The following is a 23,679-nucleotide window of genomic DNA, read 5'->3' as shown; positions in this document are numbered from 1 at the left end:
AAGACTCAGATTCCTTCTATCATCTTGCTTGGCCATTTCTTAGAAAGCTGGCAAGGACATCATGTCCACATTCTAGGCCACGGAAAATGGGAAATAGATCATGTGGAAAACAAGTAATTTCCTTACAATATAATGATTTGGAAATTGCACACATCACTTTGCTTACATCCTGTTGAACAAAACTTAGTCACAGGCCTCAACCATGTACAGGAGATTAGGAACTAAAGACTCTAGTTGAATAGACATGTGACCAAGTAAAGCTCTGATTGTATTTGTGTGTATAAGGGGAGGTTTATTTTTTTTTTAAATGAGAAGCATATATATTGGAATTCAATTTGTTAACAACCGCCCTTGTCACTTATAAAAGCAAAAATCAAAAGTCTTGAAAGAGAAACAAAGCTGAAATCTATAACAAAATAACAAAAATAATAATTAACATTTATAACCTGACATTATATTAGGAAGTCAAAAAGAAGTGATGGAAAGAAAAATACACTGAATTTTTTTATTTTATATAGAATTCAAAAATTCTTATTCTTAGTCTATTAGATTAGATAAAACTTAGTTTCAAGCAATTTTTAAAATTAAAGCAACTTATTTTTGAAGTTAAAGTAGATATTTTCTTTCCAATCACTAGAAAAAGAACAGCCAGAGAAAAAAATAAAGAGACACTCAAAATGAGAAAATAAATATGACAGAAATAAGATCATCCTAAAGAGTTTATATAAAAAATAAAATAACTGAACTTTTTTTCTATTAAGACAAAAACCTAAAAACATCCAACTTCAGTATTTATACCAAACATTAAGACACCAAAATGCTAATAGGCAAAGTCAGACCAAAGGAAAGCAAATAGTAATATTAATTTCATAGTAAAATTGAATATAATGTAGCATTAAAAAGGTAGTCATTTGTATCAATAAGCAATTTAATTCAAAATGAAGATAAAACAGTCATGAACTTCCATGCTGAGGGTAGGAGACAATACAGATGGAAAAACTATTTTTGTTATAAGAAGTTAAAGCAACTTTCTTTTACAGAAAAAAAAAGACTGACCAAGTCCCCATAAGGGTTTAAATAGTAAAATAAAGTTTATTTATTAAATAACTTATTTATTTATGACTTATTTATTTAATAAATAAACTTTATTCTACAGAGAACACTTATAAAAATTATTATATAGTATTTTATAAAGATAATCTCAATAAATGCTAAGAAACATATTGCAAAACTCATATACCATATTTGCAAATTAAAACTGGTAATTAACAACAAAAAAAACTTAAGCAAAAAACTATCAAATAACTTGGAAATATAAAAAAGCCTTGCTCTTTTAACTTTAGGATGAACAGAAAAATCTAAACCACAGCCATAAAGTATTTTTAATTAAATGCTCTGGCTAGTAAATAAAAATAGAAATAAACGAACTCATAATTCAACTTAACATTGTTAGGAAATAATTTCTTAAGAAAAGTGATGAGTAAAATTGTTCTTTCTATTCAATGATTTATTTAACAAATATTTGGCAAAAGCATAGTACATTCCAGACATTGTAATATGTAAATACATAGACACATAAACAAGTAATTATATAACAATGTTATATGGTCATTAATGATATAAAGAAATGTATAGTAAGGCAAAATAAATGAAGGATATTAATAGGTACAAAGTTCCAGTTATAAAATAAATCATGAGGATAAAAAATATAGTATAGGGAATATAATCAATAATATTATAATTTTGTACGGTGAAAGATGTTAACTGTATGTATCATGATGAGTGTTTTGTAATGTAATGCTGAATCACTATGTTATATAATTGAAATTCATATTATATGTCAACTATACTTCAATCAAAAAATTTTAAATAAGGCAAAATGGGGTAGGAGAAAGTTACTATTTTTTTTAGATAAAGAGTCACAGAAGATTTTTTTGAAGAGGTGACTTTTGAACAGAGACTTAAAAGAAATGAGCAAGGCAAAAAAATGTCTAGTGAGAGAGTTGATGAAAAGGTGTGGACATTTGTAAATCAGAAAACTGAGAGTTGATTCTTAGGAAACGAAATAAATACAACTCTGAAAAATACTGCCGAGAAATAAAAAAGAAAGCAGACACACACAAAGATAGCCACAAGAGATTGTAACAGCAAAAATAAGAGTCTTTTATAAAATAACTGCATATATGAAATAACACACAGAATTTACACTTGCTCTGGTTATATTGTAAGGGGTTCATAATGTCCAGAATGATACATACTGAAGTATTGGTTCAGCTTTCCCCTAAATCACACCACAGTAAAAAGTCATGTGATTCCCAGCACATCCTTATCTAGCAATTTAGCTGCTTTTTCCACCTGTGCTAAAATCGTCCCTCACTTAATAGCCATTTTCTCAAAGATGCACACATTTCATCACTTACAGAGTTACTGTTGACAAGTAGAGCACAACAAAGCCTCACTGAGATAAAAGTGCTGCGCTCAGACCCATGCTGGCTCAGTCCGCATTCTCATCTCAGCAAAATTCATACTTCTAATATCATGGTTCTTAGGGGCCAATTGTGACGAGCTAACACCAAAATGGAGTAAATCTAATAAATGATTATGTAACATGACTATGAATTTAAAAAAAAAAGATGATATAAAATTTTGTAAGAAAATAAAGATTTCCAGGGGCACCTGGGAGGTTCAGTCGGTTAAGTGTCTGGCTTTGGCTCAGGTCATGATTTCAGGGATCCTGTGTTTGAGCCCCGCATTGGGCTCACTGCTGTCAGCATAGAACCTGCCTCAGATCCTCTGGGTCCCTCTCTTTTCAACCCTCCTCCCACTCTAAAAAATAAATATTTGTTTAAAGCTTTAAAAAAAGAAAAACATTCCCAGCCACCAGCCAAGAAAACAAATATTTTTAACAATTAAATCAAAAAATAAAACACTTAGGAAATGGAATTTTGCATTAGACATTTCTGTGATTTGAGAATATTGGATAAATATTCAAAGAAGCCCCACTTTAAGAGAACACCAAGGAATTGCCAAATATCCACTCTGGGGCTTATTAAAAGGAATCAAAATCAGATCTGATCCCTTTACTCCAGTCTATCTACCTCAAGCTGGATTTAAAGCTAAAACAATGCAAAAGAAAGTTATTATAATAGGGAATTGATCTGAGATATATGAGTGGTCAGCCTAGGGAGAAGAGTATTATGGGTTTTCCATTTCCTCATTTCAATCTAATTGAGGATAATCTCCAAGACTATCAGTCATAGAGATCAGGAGTGGCTGAAAGAAGAAGAAAGTGGCATCCCTTTCTCTACCTGGATGCTTAGTGTGGAACATATGGCCTCTGGAATATGTGGCTAATGCAATATGGAAATTTTGACACATATTCCCTGTAGCTACTCCGAGCAGATGGCAAGAGTAGGGCAAGGAGAGAGAACAGCAGAGTGGTGCCTTTACTTTTATCATTTACAGTAGGTGCCATGGTCTTAAAGGTGTCTTGGAAAAGGGAAGTCAAGAATCTCACTATTAGAGACTTCAGGTATTTCGGCAGGGTGGCAAAGAAGTCTGTGCAGTGCTCCAAAGAACATACACCTGCAGCCTGGTTTCCACAAAGACATCAATGACAATAATAGCTAAGTAATAAGACTTTTGCCGCCTCCTCTAATCTCCCTGCATCCCATTCCAACCCTGTGGGAGTCAAGAGCAACCAACAGAGGAAAGGAGAGGGAAAACAGCAGATAACATGAAATCAGACCTTGACTTGGTTCTCGCTGCTAGTGTCTAGGCACAGATCATGCCACTCCAAGGAGTGGTCAGAGGGAGAAAAGCTTTAAATTGGAGATACAGTTAGGTTGAATAGTATATTTAAAAGCCTAAAGACAGTAGTAATTACTTCAGAAGAAGCTTGTTATTATATCTGTGAGTGACTAGAAAGCCATGGGATCTGACAGAGGTGCTCTCAAAAGAGGAAATGGAGACCTTTGGTCCAAACCACTACCATCTTCTTGTTGGATTTTTTGCAATCAGTTTTTTAATAGCTTTTGTGTTTGCCCTCCTTCAGTCTATTCTCAACACAGAAGCCAAACTGCTCATGCAAAAAATTTTGCTCAAATAACAGCAGGAGGAAGGGGTGTAGAAGTTTGATTTGAAATTAAATGACTAAATAAAAGGAGCATTTGATATAATGCTACTGTACATTTCTCAGTGTCTAAGTGGTATTATTAATGGAGTTGGTATATGCGGTAGCTACTCTGCAAAGATAGTCCTGTAAGGGACCATGCCTCTCCGTAGGTCTTTCCTTCTCTAGTTCTGCCCCACATTGAGTTTAATGTTGGTGGTAACAAATGTTAACTTAGACCAGTCAGCATGTGTGTGTGTGTGTGTGTGTATGTGTGTATACCTGTTTTTCAACTGTATGTCCAGCTCCTAGAGCACTGTCTTGCACATAGTACAGTAGGAATGACTGGATAAATAAAATAAACATTTGATATGATCCCACTGTATGCGTTTTCAGATCTAGTGATGGTATTTAGAGATGGTATGCCTACTTGATTTTGCCCAAGTATGACCCTAAAGTGTACCATGTGAATCCCTTTTAGACAAGTCCAGTGGCCTTCTATATTAAATGTGAGCTGGCTATTGTAGCCAATAGACTGGTGGAAGGGATTCTATGTGACTTCTGAAGCTAGGTCAGAAGAAATCTTATAGTTTCTGCCATGGTCTTTTATGACACTCTTTCTGGTGGAAGTCAGTCACCACCAGCAAAATATCTGACATTTCTGAGACCCGGACACAGTGAAGGTTAACCTGTCATTGTAGAGAGACGGTATAAAAAAAGAGATAAGACATGCCAGTCCCAACATTTTACAGTCTTCCCAGCTGAGGTGACAGGTACAGGAATGAAGAGACCATGTTGTACAGCCATCCCATTCAAGACTTCACATGATTTCCGCCTTAACATTGTCCAAGTGCAATCTCATATGAGAATCCCTAAGGAATAAGCGGCCAGATGAGACCAGTCAACCCACAAAATCGTGAGAGATAGTAATTGTTACTTTAATCTACAAAGTTTTAGAGTGGTTTGTTCATAGCAATAGATAACCAGAAGAGTTTAACTATGAAAACACAAAAAAAGAATGTTATACCAAAGATTAAAAATCCTAAGCAATCACATCCAGATATCAGTGTCTAAATATTCCCCAGGAAGAATAGGCATTTTAGAAGAATTGGCTGATCTCAGAGCCCAGAAAGAAATGTACAAAATGAGTTTGAAATATCTTATCCTGAAAACAATCAATTATCAAAGACAACTATTAGAATTGTGACAGAAGTAATTCAAGAGCCAATTAGAAAGAGGTATCACTGTTCACAAATGGAATAAATGGAGCACCAATAAGAATATTGACTATAACAGTTTGAAACATCTAATATGTTAAAATTCTGAATGCTTTTTTAAAAAGGAACTAATGGGTCAACACTTGAGGATGCTAAAGAAATAAATCATTATTCTGAAAACAAGTAAAGGGAAAAAGATAAAAATAAGAGAAAAATACCAGGATACCTGGGTGGCTCAGTAGATTGAGGCTTTGACTTTAGCTCAGGTCATGATCTCACAGTGGTCCATGATCTCCATCCAGCCCTGCGTTGGGCTCTGTGCTGACAGCTCAGAGCCTGGAGCCTGCTTCAGATTCTGTCTTTTTCTCTGCCCCTCCCCTGCTTGTGCTCTCTCTCTGTCTTTCTCTCTCAAAAATAAACATTAAAAAAAATTTAAAGAAGAAAACATCTATAGCAGTGTGCATAATGAAACTTAACCTCAGAATTTCCAGAGTTTAGCACAACTCCCAGCAGTCAGTAGCAAATTAATAAATGTTTTTTAAGTGACAGCAAAGAGGAATGATGTCAAGATGACAGAATAGGAAACTTCTACTCTCTTTCTCCCCATGGACACACTAATTCAACAATGCACAGTCCAATTTTCTTCATGAGAAATCCAGAGATCAGTGGACAGGCTTCTAGCAAGCATAAAAATAATCTCATTGAGGGGCACCTGGGTGGCTCAGTTAATTGAACGTTGGCCTTTGGTTCAGGTCATGATTTCATAGTTTGTGAGTTCACTTCCCATACTGGGCTTTGCACTGGTAGTGGGAAGCCTGCTTGGGTCTCTCTCTCCCTCTTTCTATACCTTCCCCTTTTGTACATGCTCGCTCTCTCTCAAAATTAAAAAATAAACTGAAAAAACCTCATTGATTTTGACTCCCCCTCATTATAGGCCCTCCCCCTGACACAGTGCCACACAATCAGGAGGAAAGCCCTAGCTCCCAGATTCTCCTTGGGAATGGAAGGAAAGGATTGGACCAAAAATCCAGAGATCTATTTCTAGAGACAACCTGAGAAACTTGTTTCTGCCTTGTCTGAATCTGAGCAATAGCAGGAAAGGTTTCCAGGTTGAGAGTTGCTGAGAACAAAGGAAGCAATTTAGAATAGCATGTACACAGTCATATAATTCAGCCCTAAGCGAATGAGTAAAAAAACCCAAATCTCAACTCCCCCTTGGAGAAGAAAAGAGCTGGAGTCTACATTTTAACTTGCTCAGGTGCTACCCAAGGCACCAGCATCTACCTTGCCTGTCACTGGTCATTACCAGGACCCAGAATACTCTAGACAACTGAGGGGCACTAAGAATAAAGGTAAGACTTGGGTCAACATAATAAAGACCATATAGGGTCACCTCTGTAACTCAGTGAATTTTAATATTTTAACATTTATATACATACACATATATACAGACATATATATGCACACATATGTGTTTATGTATGTAGACAAAAACACAAAGATAAGGAATAAAACTAGTTTTTTCCCTTGAGAAAAGATAAGCAAAATATAAAGAAAATCAGAAGGAAAATATAATCCAATAATAAATATTTCCTTTGAGGAATAAATAAAATATGTAAAAGTATTTAAAATATTAAGAAGAGTTATCTTTGACAGATCAGGAAAACACTGATAAACCACCACCTAGATGATATCAGTTATCAAATTTCAAGGGTGTGGGGCTGTTTGATATCATCTAAGAAGGACCACAGAGTAGAAAACCTTCCTTTATTGAATGACAGAGGAGATCATATATGTTTTTTGTTATGATTCGTTATATAATGACAAGAAAAAGATAGTATTAATGTAAAATATTTGGAGTCTTATGAAATATATTTAATAGACTCTTGTTAACAAAAGAAAGAAAACCAGAGTAGCATAAATTTTAAAGGGGAATTTATAATTAGGATATAAAAGTATCTCAAAGACATAGATGCAGCTGGACCTCAGATAAAAACAGAACTAGTAGTTCAAATGCCATCATGGCTCTTTCCCTATCTTTTACCACACTCATTTGAAGACAGCTCTAGTCTTCTATCTCTATACCCAGGCATTCTCTGCTTTTATAATCCATAGCGCAGAAAACATGACCAACAATGAAGTCTAGTGTTGAAATTCAAAAGACCAGCCAGAATACAACCAAACTTAATAGCTTAATTTCAGAGAGGTTCTGATTGGGCCAGTATGGTGCATAGAGATGACCAGGAGTCCACTTAACATTGCTGTTCTCACGTTAGCCATGGAGACAGAGTGAGTAGGGAATACACCAAGATAAATCAGTGGGGCAAGCAATCCCATGAGTTTCCACTTCAAAGACAATATGTCTAATATAGAGATAGTTTGAAACATTCCAAACATGGAAATATGCACTGTAATTAGATTTTATGGTTATTGTTTAAGTAAATGTTGTATTTATTGTTGGTGAATTAAAAAGAAAAGATAATAAAACCTATAGTAAGTACTTAACTGTCTGGGGCTTTTTTGCCAGTATGCCTTAGACAGCAAAATAATTAGTCCAGAGATAAAAAAAAAAAAAAAAAAAAAACCAAGCTAGAAAATATGTGCTAAATGAGACAATCATCTAGCACAGTGAATAGGAAAAAGATGTGACTTTTACTATGGGAAAAACATTGAAACAATCAATCCATACAAAATAGCAATAAGGAAAAGAAAATGAGATATTGTAATATTCTTAACTGAAGAAAAATAGGAAAATAAAATGGGGCAGAGTGTTTGCTGATAAAGTGTCTGTTTTCATTTGGAAAGTAGATGCAGAACTGATCACCATAATACAAAAAATCATGGAATCAATAAAGTGAATATATTTTCCAGTCCAAGAACAAAAGCACTTACATCACTTTGACACATTTGGATGAGAAGAACTTAGCACTTCTTAGTGACCTATTTAATGAATGAACGAATAGACTTTCTACACTGAAATTACATTCATAAACATGAAAACATAAAAAAAATCATTAACTACCAGCAAGTAAGTGTTCCAACCAGCAATATTATCCCTTGTAAAGTACAGTATATTGAACAAATTACTGTGGAAGACCAAGTGGTTGAAAATGTTAGCAGTTGTTTTAGCAGATTAATATTATTTCTTTGAAAACCTAACTAATACTTCTGAGAAGTAGCATTCAGCAGTGAGATTCTAATAGTCATGTATGACATTCACTTATGGAATGAAATGATTATTCCTTTACACTAAATAATTTAATATTACCTTATTTTCATTAAAGCAACCAAATCTAAACACCTTTCTCAGCGATCTTTCAATCCCAAGTCCTCTCCTATTTCAGAAGAAAAAATTCTTTTTCTTCCTTTCACAATTCTTGATAGGTTAATATGCATATAGGAATGTATAATGCTCACTATAATACATAAGTACTTACAGCCCTTATTTTCTATCCACACTTATATTCATTGCCTAGGCATCTGTATGGGATATGTTCTAAGAAACAGAAATCTCTATGCCACTTGTTCTATGAAACCAATCACTGCACTTAAAAAGACTGCATTATTTGAAAACTTTAAACAGAACACCCACATTTTCATTTCTTAAATATTTAAGGCAAACGTCTATTTGGTAAAAGTAAAGGTATTTTTCTTTTAATTTTTTTTATTCTTTCAATGAACCAGTTTTTAGTTGCATTGACCTGCTGTACTGTTTTTTCTTTGTTTGTTTCTATAACATTCATTTCTGCTCTAATCTTTATTATTTCCCTTCTTCTGCTGGCTTTAAGCTTCCTTTTCTATCTCCTTTAGGTGTAAGGTTAGATTGTGTATTTGGGACCTTTCTTGTTTCTTTAGATAGCCCTGAATTGCAATATATTTTCCTCTTTTCCAAACCCTTTGCTGCATCCCAAAGGGTTTGGACTGTTGTGTTGTCATTTTCATTTGCTTTTATGTATTTTTTATTTCTTCTTCAATTTCCTGGTTAACTCATTTATTCTTTAGTAGGATGTTCTTTAACCTCCCTGTGAGGGCTTTCCATATTTTTTTCTTATGGTCAACTTCGTTTCATAGTGTTGTGATCTGAAAATATGCATGGTATGATCTCGATCTTTTTGAACTTGTCGAGGGCTTATTTGTGATCCAGTATGTAATCCATTCTAGAGAATTTTCCATTTGGATCTGAGAAGAATATGTAATCTTCTTTAGAATGAAATGTTCTGAGTATATCTGTTAATTTCATCTGTCCAGTGTGTCATTCAAAACCATTGTTTCCTTGTTGATTTTCTTAGATGATGTGTATATTGGTATAAGTGGAATGTCAAAGTGCCCTTTTATTTTATTATTGTCAAAGTCTTTTGTTTTGATTGCTATTAATTGATTTATATATTTGGGTTCTTAATATATTACAATTGTTATAATTGTTAGGTCTTCTTGGTGGTCAGACCCCTTATGATATAATGCCCTTCTTCACCTCTTGCTACAATCTTTAGTTTAAAATTTAGTTTGTCTGATATAAGTATGGATGCTTCTGCTTTCTTTTGACATCCATTAGCATGATAGATGGTTTTCCATTCCTCACTTTCAATCTTTAGTTGTGTTTAGGTCTAACATGAGTCTCTCATAAATGGCACATATATGGATCTTGGGTTTTTTTAATCCATTCTAATACCTATGTCTTTTGATTGGAGCATTTAGACCATTTACATTCAGAGTGATTATTGAAAGATATGAATTGAGTGCCATTGAGGTACCTGTAGAGTTCATGTTTCTGGTGATGTTCTCTGGTCCTTTTGTAGTCTTTGTTGCTTTGGTACTCTTTTTTGTTCTCACCACTCAAAGAGTCTCCCTTAAAATTTCTTGCAGGGTTGGTTTAGTGGTCATGAGCTCCTTTAGTTTTTGTTTGTAGGGGAAACTCTTTATCTCTCCTTCTATTCTGAATGACAGCCTTGCTGGATAAAAAAATTCTTGACTGCATATTTTTGCCCTTAAGCATTTTGTATATATCATCTTACTCCCCTGTGGCCTGCCAGGTTTCTGTGGAGAGATCTGCTGTGAACCTGATTTGTCTTCCCTTGTTGGTTATGGATTTCTTTGCCCTTGCTGTTTTCAGGATTCTTTCTTTTCTCCTATATTTAAAATTTTTTACTATGATATGTCTTGGTGTTCATCAGCTTTCGTTGAATTTGATGAGAGTTCCCCATCCCTCCTGGATTTTCATGTTTGTTTCTTCCCTAGATTAGGAAAGTTCTCAGCTATAATTTGTTCAAATAACAAATTCTGCCCCCTTTTCCCTCTCTTCTTCCTGTGGAACTCCTATGATATGGATACTGTTTTATTTTATGGAGTTACTAAGTTCTCTAAATCTCTCCTTGTGATCTAATACTTTGTTTCCTCCTCTTTTCAGTTACATTACTTTCCATAATTCTATCTACTCTCTCCCTCATTCTCTCCTCTACTTGTTCAATCTTCATTGTGACTGCATCCAATGTGACTGTAACCAATGCTATATTAGGTATAGCATTTTTAATTTCAGCTTGACTAGTATTTTAGTTCTTTTATCTCTGCAGTAAGGGATTCTCTAGTATGTTGTATACTTTTCTCAGTCGGTCTTATGACTATTGTTCTAAATTCTTTTTTTTTATGTCTATTTTATTGTGAGAGACAAAGAGAGGGAGCGAGGGAGGGGCAGAGAGAGAGAGGGAGACAGAATCTGAAGCAGGCTCCAGGCTCTGTGCTGTCAGCACAGAGCCCGACTTGGGACTCAATCCCATGTACTGTGAGATCATGACCTGAGTCAAAGTCCAAAACTCAACTGACTGAGCCACCCAGATGCCCCAAGGTTGTTCTAAATTCTTGTTCAGATATAGAGCTTATATCTGTTTTGAGCAAGTGCCTGGCTGTGGTTTCTTCTTGACCTTTCTTTTAGGTAGAATTCCTTCCTTTTGTCATTTTGGGTATGTTTCTGTTTTGTGTGTTTTGAAAGCTTATGTTTCCTATACCTGAGAATAATGCTACATTAAAAAGAGGTCATATACACTATCCAGGGCCTGGCACTTTGGGAAGTGTTTCTGATGTATGCTGTGTACACTCTGCTGTTGCCTTTTGGCTGCTCTTTCCCATCGGTCAGTCCTCTGCAGAACTCCTCCTTGCTTGCTGTAAGGAGTGTGTGGACCTTTAACTATGTGTGCTTTGTTTTGTTTGTTAAAATAAGCCAATAATAAAAGGGGGGAGCTTGATCCCCCCCCAAAAAAAAACAGAAAAGGAAAGGGAACAAGAATAACCAAACAGAGAATCAAAACACTGTTAGGCTGATCCAAAGAAGAAGGGGGAAAAAAGCCTGATCCAGGGGGGAAAAAAAATAAAAAGAAATGAAACCTACAAGAAACTATGAGCCTTATTCCAAAAGAAAAAGAAGAAGGAGGATGAGGAGAAGGCAGAGGAGGAAGAGGAGGGTGAGAAGGAGAGGGAGAAGTAATCCTGGTCCTATTTCCATCGTGACTGCGGGTGTCATTTTGAAGCCCTCGATTTTCAGTACACTTGGTGTATGGGGGCTGCTGGCGATGCTGGTCTTCTGGAGGAGAGACCTGAAGCATTGGCTCAGGGTCAGTCTTGTCCCAGTGTCAAGCAGTTGCCAGGCAAAGAGAGTGGAGCTTGGTGTAATCAGATCCCGTCTCCACTGGGAATGTTGTGTTGCTCTGTGAAGGTCCCCCACGTTGGTGTTGGGGGGAAATGGCACCACCCCATCTTTTGTCCCCAGATAGGCCTCTCACACCTTTGGCTGTCCAGGCAGCCCTTACAGAATAGCGAGGGCAGTCAACTCAGCCTGCATCACAGCTCCTCTGCATTTTCCCCACGGTATGTGGCTGGGATTCAAAACTCAAAGTTTTTTTGTTTGTTTTTGTTTTTTAATGATTTTTTAAAAGTTTACTTATTTTGAAAAAGAGTGAGCACATGCCAATTGTTCTAATAAATCAAAGCACACCTAGTTAAAGAGAGAGGGAGAGAAGGAGAAAGAAACCCAAGCAGGCTCCGCACTATCATGCGGAGTCCAACGTGCAGATTGAATTCACGAACTGTGAGGTCATGGCCTGAGCTAAAATCAAAAGTCGGATGCTTAACTGACTGAATGACCCAGGCACCCCACAACTTGAGGTTTTAAAGAACCCGGCACCATGTGGACCTGCCCCCTCCTCCAGAGTAGAGTCTCTCCACACTGTGTCTCATGTCCTTTATCCCAGAAAAACAGTCCCATGCCTGCGCAGTGAATAGACTCTATCTGTAGCACCTCAAAAAGCAGCGACCAGGTTATCTGCCCTCTGGGTGCACCTCTGTCCCCTACTGATGAAAGGCCTTTTGCTGATGCCTATAGGGTCTTTTGTCCTTAGACAGCAATACATCCTCTTCCACAAGTACTCCAGGAATGGGAATGTTCTCTCCCAGTGTACCCTGGAGATCTCAACACCACACTATGCACTCCAGGCTAGCTCCTTCCTCCCCAGAAGTGAGCACCACAGCTCCATTTGGAGAAAGTCATACACCTCCAAACCTCAGTCTGAGGTCCACACAGTTTGCAAAAAACCCTGTGACATTCAGAACTTCTTGCTCCTCAGTCCTTGGTCCAGAGAGTTTTTCCTCTTGTGGAAACCTGATGCCACACTCTCAACCCTTTCTTTCTCTCCCTTTTGTCTCCCCACAGGACCCTTGCCCTCCTCTCTGCAGCACCACAGTCTTTCATTTCTCCAATTCATTTCTACACACCTTACACCTGCCAAGCTGTCTCCCTCCAATTGTGGAGATACCTTTGCCAGTCCACCGATTGATTTCCTGGGTGTTTCAAGCAATCTGATCTCAATACAGTTGTGTTGAGGGAAGAGGAAAGCCCAGGGACCCCTGCTTCTCCACCATCTTAACTCCTCCAAAGGTAAAGTATCTTAAACAGGACACTAATAAGTACACAGATATTGTAATATCACTGAAATTAAACCTGCCAAAAGCAGATATTTGAGGACATATTATTTTCAAGCTCAAGTTATGGAGAACCTTCTTCTAACTGGTCTTGTCATTGCAAGATTTTTTTTAAATTGATACTCTTTGAAACAATATTAATACTAGTAACTTGAAATCACATGAAATCCTTAACTGCCATCCTGATGTGAAGATAAAATGTTAAGTTCCTTTAATAATATTTTACCTATGAACCTCTGTAACACTTTGATGCACTTTTCATTGTTTTAATAATGATAGAAATACAACTCTTAGTTTTGCAATACCACTCTGATAAGATTTTGCAAGATTTTATTAGTATTTTGTCATCTCTAATAATTTTACTCTTGTTCTGAACTGAAAGATCTTATCATTACAAAACTGACACAGTGTACATTTGAGTGGTCATTGCAATTATATGTCCTACTTGAAAAAGATTCTAATTAAACTCAGGATAAAAGCAGGCAATAAAATCATGAGATTCCTTCTATAAAGAAATATTTCTATAAAATGTTAAGTATAATAATCATGAAATAAAATATCCATTTGATAATTGTAGTATATTAGATATATTCTAGGTCACTATAGTTTATAAATATGGCATTTTAACATACCATTGAGTCTCTTGAAAAAAAATACTACTGGCTAAGAACTGCATTTCTTTCTTTCTTTCTTTCTTTCTTTCTTTCTTTCTTTCTTTCTTTTTCTTTCTTTCTTTCTTTCTTCCTTCCTTCCTTCTTTCCTTCCTTCCTTCCTTCCTTCCTTTTCTTTTCTTTCCTTTCTTTCTTTCTTTCCCATTATAAATACTATAAGGAAGTGCCTAGATCATACACATATCAACATGCACATGTTTAATACCAGTTAAATGTTGCTTACTATGAATTTCCACCAAGCCAGGAATGAATGGCATTGGATTTCTAGCAGCAACAGTAGAGGCTAGAAAAATAAAGCAATGTGTTCACAACTCATAGGAAAAATCAAGTGTCTAAAAAGATATAACTTCTCAGGTAGATTTTCTTAAGCTACTAAAGGATATATTACATGAAAATGAAGAAAGAAAGAAGACATAGGATCTGGAAAAAGGATCCAATAGCAGAAAGAGTGAGAGGAATTTGTATGAACTTGTCAAAAGGATGTCCCAAGATAAGAGCTGTGCAGGAACCCTACAGTACAGCCATCGTGGAACAGAAAATGTATGGTTCCAGAAAAAAAATGATTTTAGTAAAAAATAAATAAAAAAGCTAGTAGTGCAGTTACTGGCATATTATCTTAGAAGTTTGACTGCTTTGAAAATTATATTCATAAATATTTTACAGGACTACTAGAGAGTGTAGAAAGCCTCAGGTTTTGACTTAAATAAAACTAGGTAAATGTGAAAAAAATAAGGCAATTGTCAACTTCAGAGGGGAAAACTTCTAACAACAAACTGTATTCATGTTATAATACCTGGGCTCAGCAGTGAAAAAGATCCACATACATTCTTCCATAATAATGAAAACAGAAAAAAATAGGCTTAACCAAAAATTGTGATTTTATATTGGGGAGCAGAATAAAGAAAAGAATTGGGGTAAAGAATAAAGAGAAGAATCTTTATCTATTTTGAGAAGAATCCAATAGTGCTGCCTGGGTAGCTCAGTCAGTTAAACATCTGACTCTTGATTTCAGCTCAGGTCATGACCTCACGGTTTGTGGGTTTGGGCCCCACATTGGGCTCCATGCTTGCTGTGTGGAGCCAGCTTGGGATTCTCTCTCTCCCTCTCTCTCTGCCCCTCCCCTGCACACACACACACTCTCTCTCAAAATAAATAAATAAACTAAAAACTTTTTAAAATAAAATGTTAATAAGCCAACAGACATTGCCTAAAAAGTAAAGAATCAAAATAATAATTTGCACATATTTAAAAATATAGAAATAAATGACAAAAAATAAAATTAAAAAGTTGAAAATGTAAAATAATTTCCCCTAAGGACAAGAAGTTTGGAAATGAATGACATTGCCAAAAGATACCAAAATATTTTAGAGATTCTGGGATAATAAGTAAGGAGACCATATATTATGGTTTGCCCACATAGTCCGAGTTGATAGAGTTTTTCCTCAGTATTATTCCTGTCCAATTTAGCACTTTCCTTGATTATTCATCTTTAACGAAGTTTTCTTCTTGGACTTTCCAGCTTCTGACATGACTTTATTTAGTGAAAGAAAGGATCATATGCAGTACAGTTAGTTCTCACCTTAATGTGCACGTAAATCTGAAAGGCAATAAACTGCCTTTCTTCATAGAGATTTTCCAGACTTAGTATAGCAAATGCAACCCTCCAAGACAGCTATCAGACACATGTCTATGACACCAGGTGTCTTTCAATACAAATGATTAGAGAAGTCATCTCTTTCAAATCTCTTTAACGTGGGAATCAGGGAAAATATTCTGTGCCTCTACCCTGTGAGTGAAGTGGCATAATGGTTAGTTGTGCATGACTCATGTCATGGTCTGTAAGATGCATGAAGCCACCAGACCACTAACTGGGGAAAGGAGAAAAGATGAGTATGAAACATGAGAACTCATAGGCTAGGCATGTATGAAATATATGGAAAAAAGATACAGAATTGCTGTAGAGTATAGACATTAGCCTGAATGTCACATACTACACTTTAGTCATTTATTATAGGATATAAATCTACAACTATTTAGCTTGTTATTTGGTAATGCCTTTTATTTTACATATTCTTTCAGCAGCAATGGCCTCAAAAAAGTCAAAGTACATATTTAATCAAAAGTCCTGCCAAATCTCTCTCAAAAGGGCAATAACAAATGCACAGCCTACTCAAAATGTTTATTATCCTACATGCAATGAGGATTAAAGAGATATTATTAGCTGTATCAAAACCAGTAGTCAGAAACCTGCTCAAGAAATCCAGCATCTATTTTAAGTTTTGGTATTTATGTTAAGACTGCATCTAGAGATGAAAAAGAAAATGTGCAGCTGCAGAAGGTTCACTTATTCTGTGAAACATGACTTTTCATTTAGATCAAATGACACTGCTATATTAATTTAGCTTATCTTCTTGTATAAAAAATGAAGTGATATCGGTTAACATGTCAGCTCTATTAGTAAAAGGAAAACATCATAAACAGTTAATTATGCCAGTTTCATGTCTGTGCTATCAGATCCTTCAAACAGAAAATTAGTTAATTATAATAATGATTTTATTTTTTCATATAACTTATGGAATCAAAGTAACACTTAAAAATTCATACTGTTTAAGATGAAACCTCTGATATTATTATGAATGCTATTGAGGAAAAATATTTCTTCCAGTAATAATATATATACAATTTTAATGGAGTAGAGCACATTTTCATGATAATAACAATGTTCTTATAAAATTGAAAATATAGGATACAGAACTATACTTAGAAATTATTATGGTTCACACATAATTCATAACTGTATCCAAACATATCATAATATTCTACTAGTTAAAAATAAGTAGAGGTATTAAAATTTTACAAAATTTTACAAAAAAATAAATATTTTATATATACCTATACAAAATTTTCCAACAAAACCAATGTGAAAATAAAACAAGAGCCAAAAATGGAGCTTCCACATGGCAGTATGCATTTTCTCCTTGCTACTTCCCTTCAAATATTAAGTCCTTCAACAAAACCTTTGTAAAACAATCTAAGTGTCTTTTAAAAACATGGAATTTTTTTTTAGAAAATCCTTTACATTTAGATTACACCTTAGTGTGACTTAAAAATTAATAATTAAAGAATCAATAATTAAGATGCTAAAAATCTTTAGATTTTGGAGCTTTTACTAAATTGCAGTGGTTAAAAAGGAAGTTTGTAAACAAGAAGATACTGAAATGTACCACTACAAATATAAAGATAGAGAAAAATTTATGTGACATTGAATTTGGTGGTAAGTTTTCAGATTTAAAACCAAAAGCACATCTGTGAAAGAAATACTTGGTAAGTTGAACTTTTATTAAAATTACATTTTTCTGGGCCACCTGAGTGGCACAGTCAGTTGAACATCTGACTTCAGCTTAGGTCATGATCTTGTGATTAATGAGTTTATCAGGCTCACTCTTGTCAATGCAGAACCTGCCTTAGACCTTCTGTCTCTTTTTCTCTCTACCCCTCCCTCACTCATTCTCTCTTCCAAGAATAAACATTTTTAAAAGTTTAAATTTTTCTCTCCAATGACTGGGATAAACTATGTGTAAAACATATATCTGATAAGAGTCATATCCAAGTTATACAAAAAAATTTAAAACTCAACAATAAAAATAATTTTTAATGGGTAAAATATCTGGAGACCTCACCAAAGATGACACACAGATGGCAAATAATTCTATGAAAATAGGCTCAAAACCATTTGTCATTAGGGAGCTACAAATTAAATCAATGAAGAGGTACCACTTCACAACCAATAGCATGACTAAAATCCAAAAATTTAACAATACCAGTTGCTGGCATGGATACAAAGCAACAGAAGCTCTGATTTATTTGATGGTAAGAATGCAAAATGGTTCAGCCACTTTGGAAGACAATTTGGCAACTTCTTACAAAGCTAAACATACTCTTACTATATAAGCCAGCAGTCATACTCTTACGTATATATCTGAAAACTTATATTCACAAAATATCTACAGACTTCAGGTTTCTGATTCTAAGTGCAAGGAACTTGGAAGTCACCACTCTCTTCTAACAACAAGTAAAGAGCTAAACAGAAAGCAAAAACAACAACTGAAAACTCAACAATTCTTAGATACATAAAAGAGAGGAGGACACCTCTGCAAACCACTGTCTCCCAAACTGGAGAGTCAGACAGGCAAATGCAAGGAATCATGGCTTACCTGAACATCTAAACCCAGTGCTGGAGTAGGAAAAACTGAACTATAACGAATAAATTGTTGGATGTTCAGTGTAAACAACGCTGATAGTTAAAAACCACAGGGAGATGCGTTCATGGGTGGAGTAGGAGGGCTCCTATACTTTTGTGAGTTTAAAGCAAAAAGAACAAAGACAAAAACAACAGAGAATAGAATTTCTGGGAACTATGGAACAACTACAAAAGGTGCAACATACCTGTATGAGAATACCAGAAGAGAAGGAAGGAAGGAAGGAAGGAAGGAAGGAAGGAAGGAAGGAAGGGAGGAAGGAAGGGAGGAAGGAAGGGAGGGAGGGAGAGAAAGAAATATTTGAAACAATACTCCCTGAGAATTTCCCCAAGTTAATGTCAGATACCAAATCACAGATCTAGGGAACTCAGAGAACATTGAGAACAAACTCTAAAAGACTATACACTGGAATATTATTTGCAAACTAAATAAAATCAAAGACAAAGAAAAATATACTGAAAAAAATAATCTACATGCACATATTTATAGCAGGTTTACTCCAGAAAAAAACAGAAGCAACCAAGATCTCTTTCAATAGATATTGATAAACAACTATGCTAAATCCAAACAATGCGATGTTATTTGGTGATAAAAAGAAATGAGCTACTAAACTACAGAAATACATGGATGAATTGTAAATATAAATTGCTAAGTAAAAGAAACCATTCTGGAAAGAAAAAATAATTAAAAATTGTGCAACATTCTGGAAAAGATAATGATAGAGATGGTTTTAGCATTTTAAAGTGACCTTAATGGTCATAACTGATGCTTTATGGCAGGAGCTGTCAATTTTTTTCTATAATAGGCCAGATAATAAATATTTTAAATTTGTAGTCTCCATAGGGACTGTTCAGCTCTGCTCATGGTATGAAAGCAGCCATTAAAAAAATGCATAAATGAATGAACATGGCTATGTTCTGATAAAACCTTATTTGGGGGCTTAAATTTTGAATGTCATATAATTTTCATATGTTACAATTGACACATATGCCACTATTCTTTTGCTTTTTGTTTTCTATGTAACTGTAAAAGCTACTCTTAGCTTATGAGCCATACAAAAAGAGGTGGCAAGGCTAGAATTGGCCCTGCTCCATCATTTGCCACCCCTTACTTTATGTCTTAGACTTTATCTTATCTAACATGAATACTATAATGTTTGCTTTCTGGTTGTTTCCATTCACCTGGTATTATTTTACTCAGCCTTTAATTTAGCATTTCTCTGTTACTTTGTTTTAAGTGTGCTTATTATATACAGCATAGAGTTGCATTTAGATTTGTCAGCCACTTTAAAAACTTTTCATATAATAGCTGATTTAAACTTTTTCACGTTTATATCACTGTTACATTTGGCCTCTATCATATTATTTTATGTTATAAGCATGAATATATATTTTATTTACTTCTCTTTGTTGCTTGGAGGTTTTTTGCTTTTAACTTCTTAGTTTTTAGAGAACTTTATGTATTTCTATTTTCTTAACCTCTATGCTAATACCTTCTGTAATTTTTTAGTTTCTTTTTAACTTCCTACTATTTGGTTTGTCAGGTTTAAGTAATACCCTTTCTTCCCTGCCTATTCAATAATCATACATAAGAACTTATTTACTTTCCTCCTTATTTCTACATTCTCTTCTATTTTGTAGACATCTACTTTGTCAGGCCACATAGAATTGATATTAATTTCCAACTTTTTACCTACATTTGTTTTAATCTCAAATTTACAATTAAATACATTTACTGCTCACTATCAATGTGCTATATTTCCCCCATCATCTCATCTTCTAATACAGGAGTCAGCAAACAATGACCTACAGACCAAATCCAGCCTATGGCCTATTTTTGTATGGTTCTCATATATAGTTCTCAATCTAAGAATGATTTGTAAATTTTTAAATGTTTGTAACTTTTTAAAATTAAAAACAAAGAAAAGGAGAATGAGCAGGAAACAGAGGAATAGAAGGAGGACACAGTATGTGGTCCACCAAACTAAAATATTTACTATCTGAAAATTTCTCCAACTCCTGCTCTGGTAGATTCTTCAAGAAGTGTTTGTGTGAGTCAGTATTCTCTGAGTTCTTGAATTTAAAAAAAAAAATCCCCATTTTATTTTATTTTGTAATTAGGCTCCATACCCAGTAAAGAGCCCAATGTGGTACTTGAACTCACAACCCTGAGATCAAGACCTAAGCAGAGATCAAGAGTCAGATGCTTAACCAACTGAACCTCCTAGGTACCCCTGGGTTCCTGCATTTTTTTAAACTATTTTTTATGTAGCCCTGATTCTCAAGTAACTACTTGGATAAATGGAAAGAACCTTGGCTCATATGGCCTTCATTTACATTCTTGAAAACGCTGCTCCATTTTGTCTTTCTTAATATGTTGCTACAGAGAAAACTAACACTAATCTGGTTTTCTTTTCTTCAAAATTGGTCTTTTAGACTGAAAGTCCTTAGGATATTTTTCTATATTTTCAACAAAGATTACAATTGTATGTATATTGGATCTTCTTTGCCTATCTTCTATCTTCTTTTTCTTTTTCTACATTTTTATTTTGTACCTATTCTCGTGACTGTGTAAGTGCTTTCCTTCATTCACTCTTACCAAATTTTCAGTTGAATCTATTCTCCCTTGAGTTGCACTTCATTTCTAAGATAAATTTTTTTTCTTTTTCTTCAAATTCTTTCCTGTGTTTGGTAAGCACTTGCTTCATACCTTCCTGTTTTGGGGAGATTTCACTCTTGTTTTTACCCATTTCTATTCTGATTTTTGAAATTTGAGGATGGATAGCAAATACTTATTTACGGATATTCAATGACTTGAAATATTGGCTTATACTTTTCTTCTGCTTTGTGGTTATTCTGGTGGAGAGATTTTCATCAGCTAAAACGTTTTATTTTCATTTTATTTTTTCTTCTTGTAATAGTTTTTTTGTTGACTGGCACCTGCCATTTTCTGTTTATTTTGTAATATTTTTTTTTCTCTTTAGCCAAGCAATGGTATGAACAGACAGAAAAGAAGGTCCTCATTGATAAACTAGATTATTTGTTCATGAGCACACACTTCTGATAATATAGTGATGTTCAATTTCTTTAATCAATGACTATTTAGGGATGAAGAAGAAAAGTTGGTGTGTCTTCTGACTTTGTGATTCCTTTTTGTTTCTTCCAGACACTGAATTTCCTACTCTTCTTGGTTTTCCTTGGCCAAATACTCTTCAAGAGTTGCCTCCTTTATCCTCCTCCATTTACCCAGGAAGTGGAGCCTTCTATGAACTATTATCTCATAATCAGCACACTTAAGTGTTTGTCTTTCAATTTTGTGGAAACCAATGCTCTTACATACCAGATTAAAAATATTTTTTCAATCTTTTGCTGTTCAGAGTGAAACTTTATTTTTCTGAGGATAATTTTAACTGTTTCATCCTTCCATCAGAATCTTGAACCCTATCTACTTTTCTTCATGAACTCCACTGTCTCCACCTAACCTCTTCCATGTAAGTAAGCTACAAAGCAAAGTGTAGTGCATTTAGGTATTTATTTACTTATATACATGAGTTTAAGATTTGTATAATCTTCTTTCTTCATGCAGAAAGCATGGGTTTCAGGTAATTTGGATTTTGTTTGAATCTATAACATTTTGGTGTATAAATTCATATTCAGGTAACCATTATAACAATTGCAAAGACCCAGCAGGACATTAGATCCTCTAACTTTTACCTCATTTCTCAAATATTTGTCCTATTCTGTTATATCTGAATTTTCTGTATCCTTATTTAAGACCCATTTGGACTCATAAATACAGAAAACAAACTGGCAGCTGCCAGAGGGGCAGGGAGTTGAGGAATGGACAAAATGGGTGAAGGGGAGCTTTCAGTTATGGAATCAATAAGTCACAGGGACAAAGGTACAGGGAATAAAGTGAATGGTATTGGAATAGTGTTGTATAGTAACTACACTTGTGGTGAGCATTAGCATAAGGTATAGGCTTACCCAGTCACTATGTTGTACACCTAAAACTAATGTAACATTGTGTGTCAACTATATTTCAATAAAAAGAAAAAATAAATATTAAATAAACAAATAAATTCAATTGGATAAATTGCCTATTGTTTTATTTTTTTCCCCCAATATCTTGCCTCTTGGGTAGTTTTTCTCAACTCCATAAACTGCAATTCACATTGCTAGCCCAGGCTTTGAGGATGTGACACCCCATGCCATGCTCAGTGCTGAATGTTCTTGGTTCCTGAGCTTTGGCAGAAACTTCTTGGTTCTTCCTCTTTTCTCTACATTTATCACTGATTCTCTAAAAGTATTTTCATACTGGACATGCATTTTAACCTATTCTCACTTCTTAGTTCATGTTTCCAGATCACTCCATCTTTTGAGTTCTTACCAAGCAAGGTTCTCCTAAGTTATAACAATATTTGTACAATCTCATATTCTAAGGGAATAGTGCATCTTGCAATATTGTTTATGTGTCTGACAGTGGTACCTGAAACATATGTCTTAGTGGTTAATAAAAACTCATGCCCTCAAGTAAAGGAGAAAGCCTCATTTGTCTTCCTCATCAAGTTAGTGCCTAGGAAACCAGAATAAACAACCATGAGTAACTGTACCTGCAGTCTCTTTACTCACACCTTGCTAGGGATTATTCAGCCCCTTCAGGATTAGGGCCAAGCATAGTGGTAACTCAGTTCGCTCTTATGGCTTGGGCTATCAGACAACTGGAAGTAAGGGACCTTGACACAGATTAGAAAAAAGCATATCCAACAGTCACACGAAGAAGAAAATCGCATGTCATATCCAAGGTGTGCAAGAAAAAGAACAGGACATGAAGCCAAAATTTCAGAAATTTGATAACACAAAATTGAGTAGGATCCTAGAAAGGAGCAAAGGTCCAGGGTTTTTATATTAGATACATGGTATTTATACAGATCAGCCCAAGTTGAGGGCACAGTGTGAAAATAGGTTCAGTTTCACCAGACACTGGCTATAGGAAATTTCTATGAACATTCTCAAAGAATCTATCTACAAGGAAAGAAAGTCAAGAACATATACAATATAGAGAAAATTACAAGGTTCCTAGTATTATAAGTGGTCTTTGGGGCGCCTGGGTGGCTCCATCAGTTAAGTGTCCAACTTCAGCTCAGATCATGATGTCACGGTCTGTGAGTCTGATCCCCATGTTGGGCTCTGTGCTGACAGCTCAGAGCCTGGAGCCTGCTTTGGATTCTGTATCTCCCTCTCTCTCTGCCCTAACCCTGCTTACATTCTTTTTTTGTCTCTCAAAAATGAATAAATATTTTTTTAATTACATAAATGATCTTTGGTTTCTGAATAGAAGTTATTATATACAAACACTTCAGTCAAGGACTTGCTTTTACAAAAAGGAAACCACAGGAATATCATCTCTCCTTCCAGCATCAGTATTAATGTGAACTTATTCTTATTCTCTGTTCA

This window comes from Suricata suricatta, chromosome 1 (assembly GCF_006229205.1).
Source record: "Suricata suricatta isolate VVHF042 chromosome 1, meerkat_22Aug2017_6uvM2_HiC, whole genome shotgun sequence".
In the NCBI taxonomy this organism is placed as follows: Eukaryota; Metazoa; Chordata; class Mammalia; order Carnivora; family Herpestidae; genus Suricata; species Suricata suricatta.
This window is presented reverse-complemented; position numbering follows the sequence as displayed.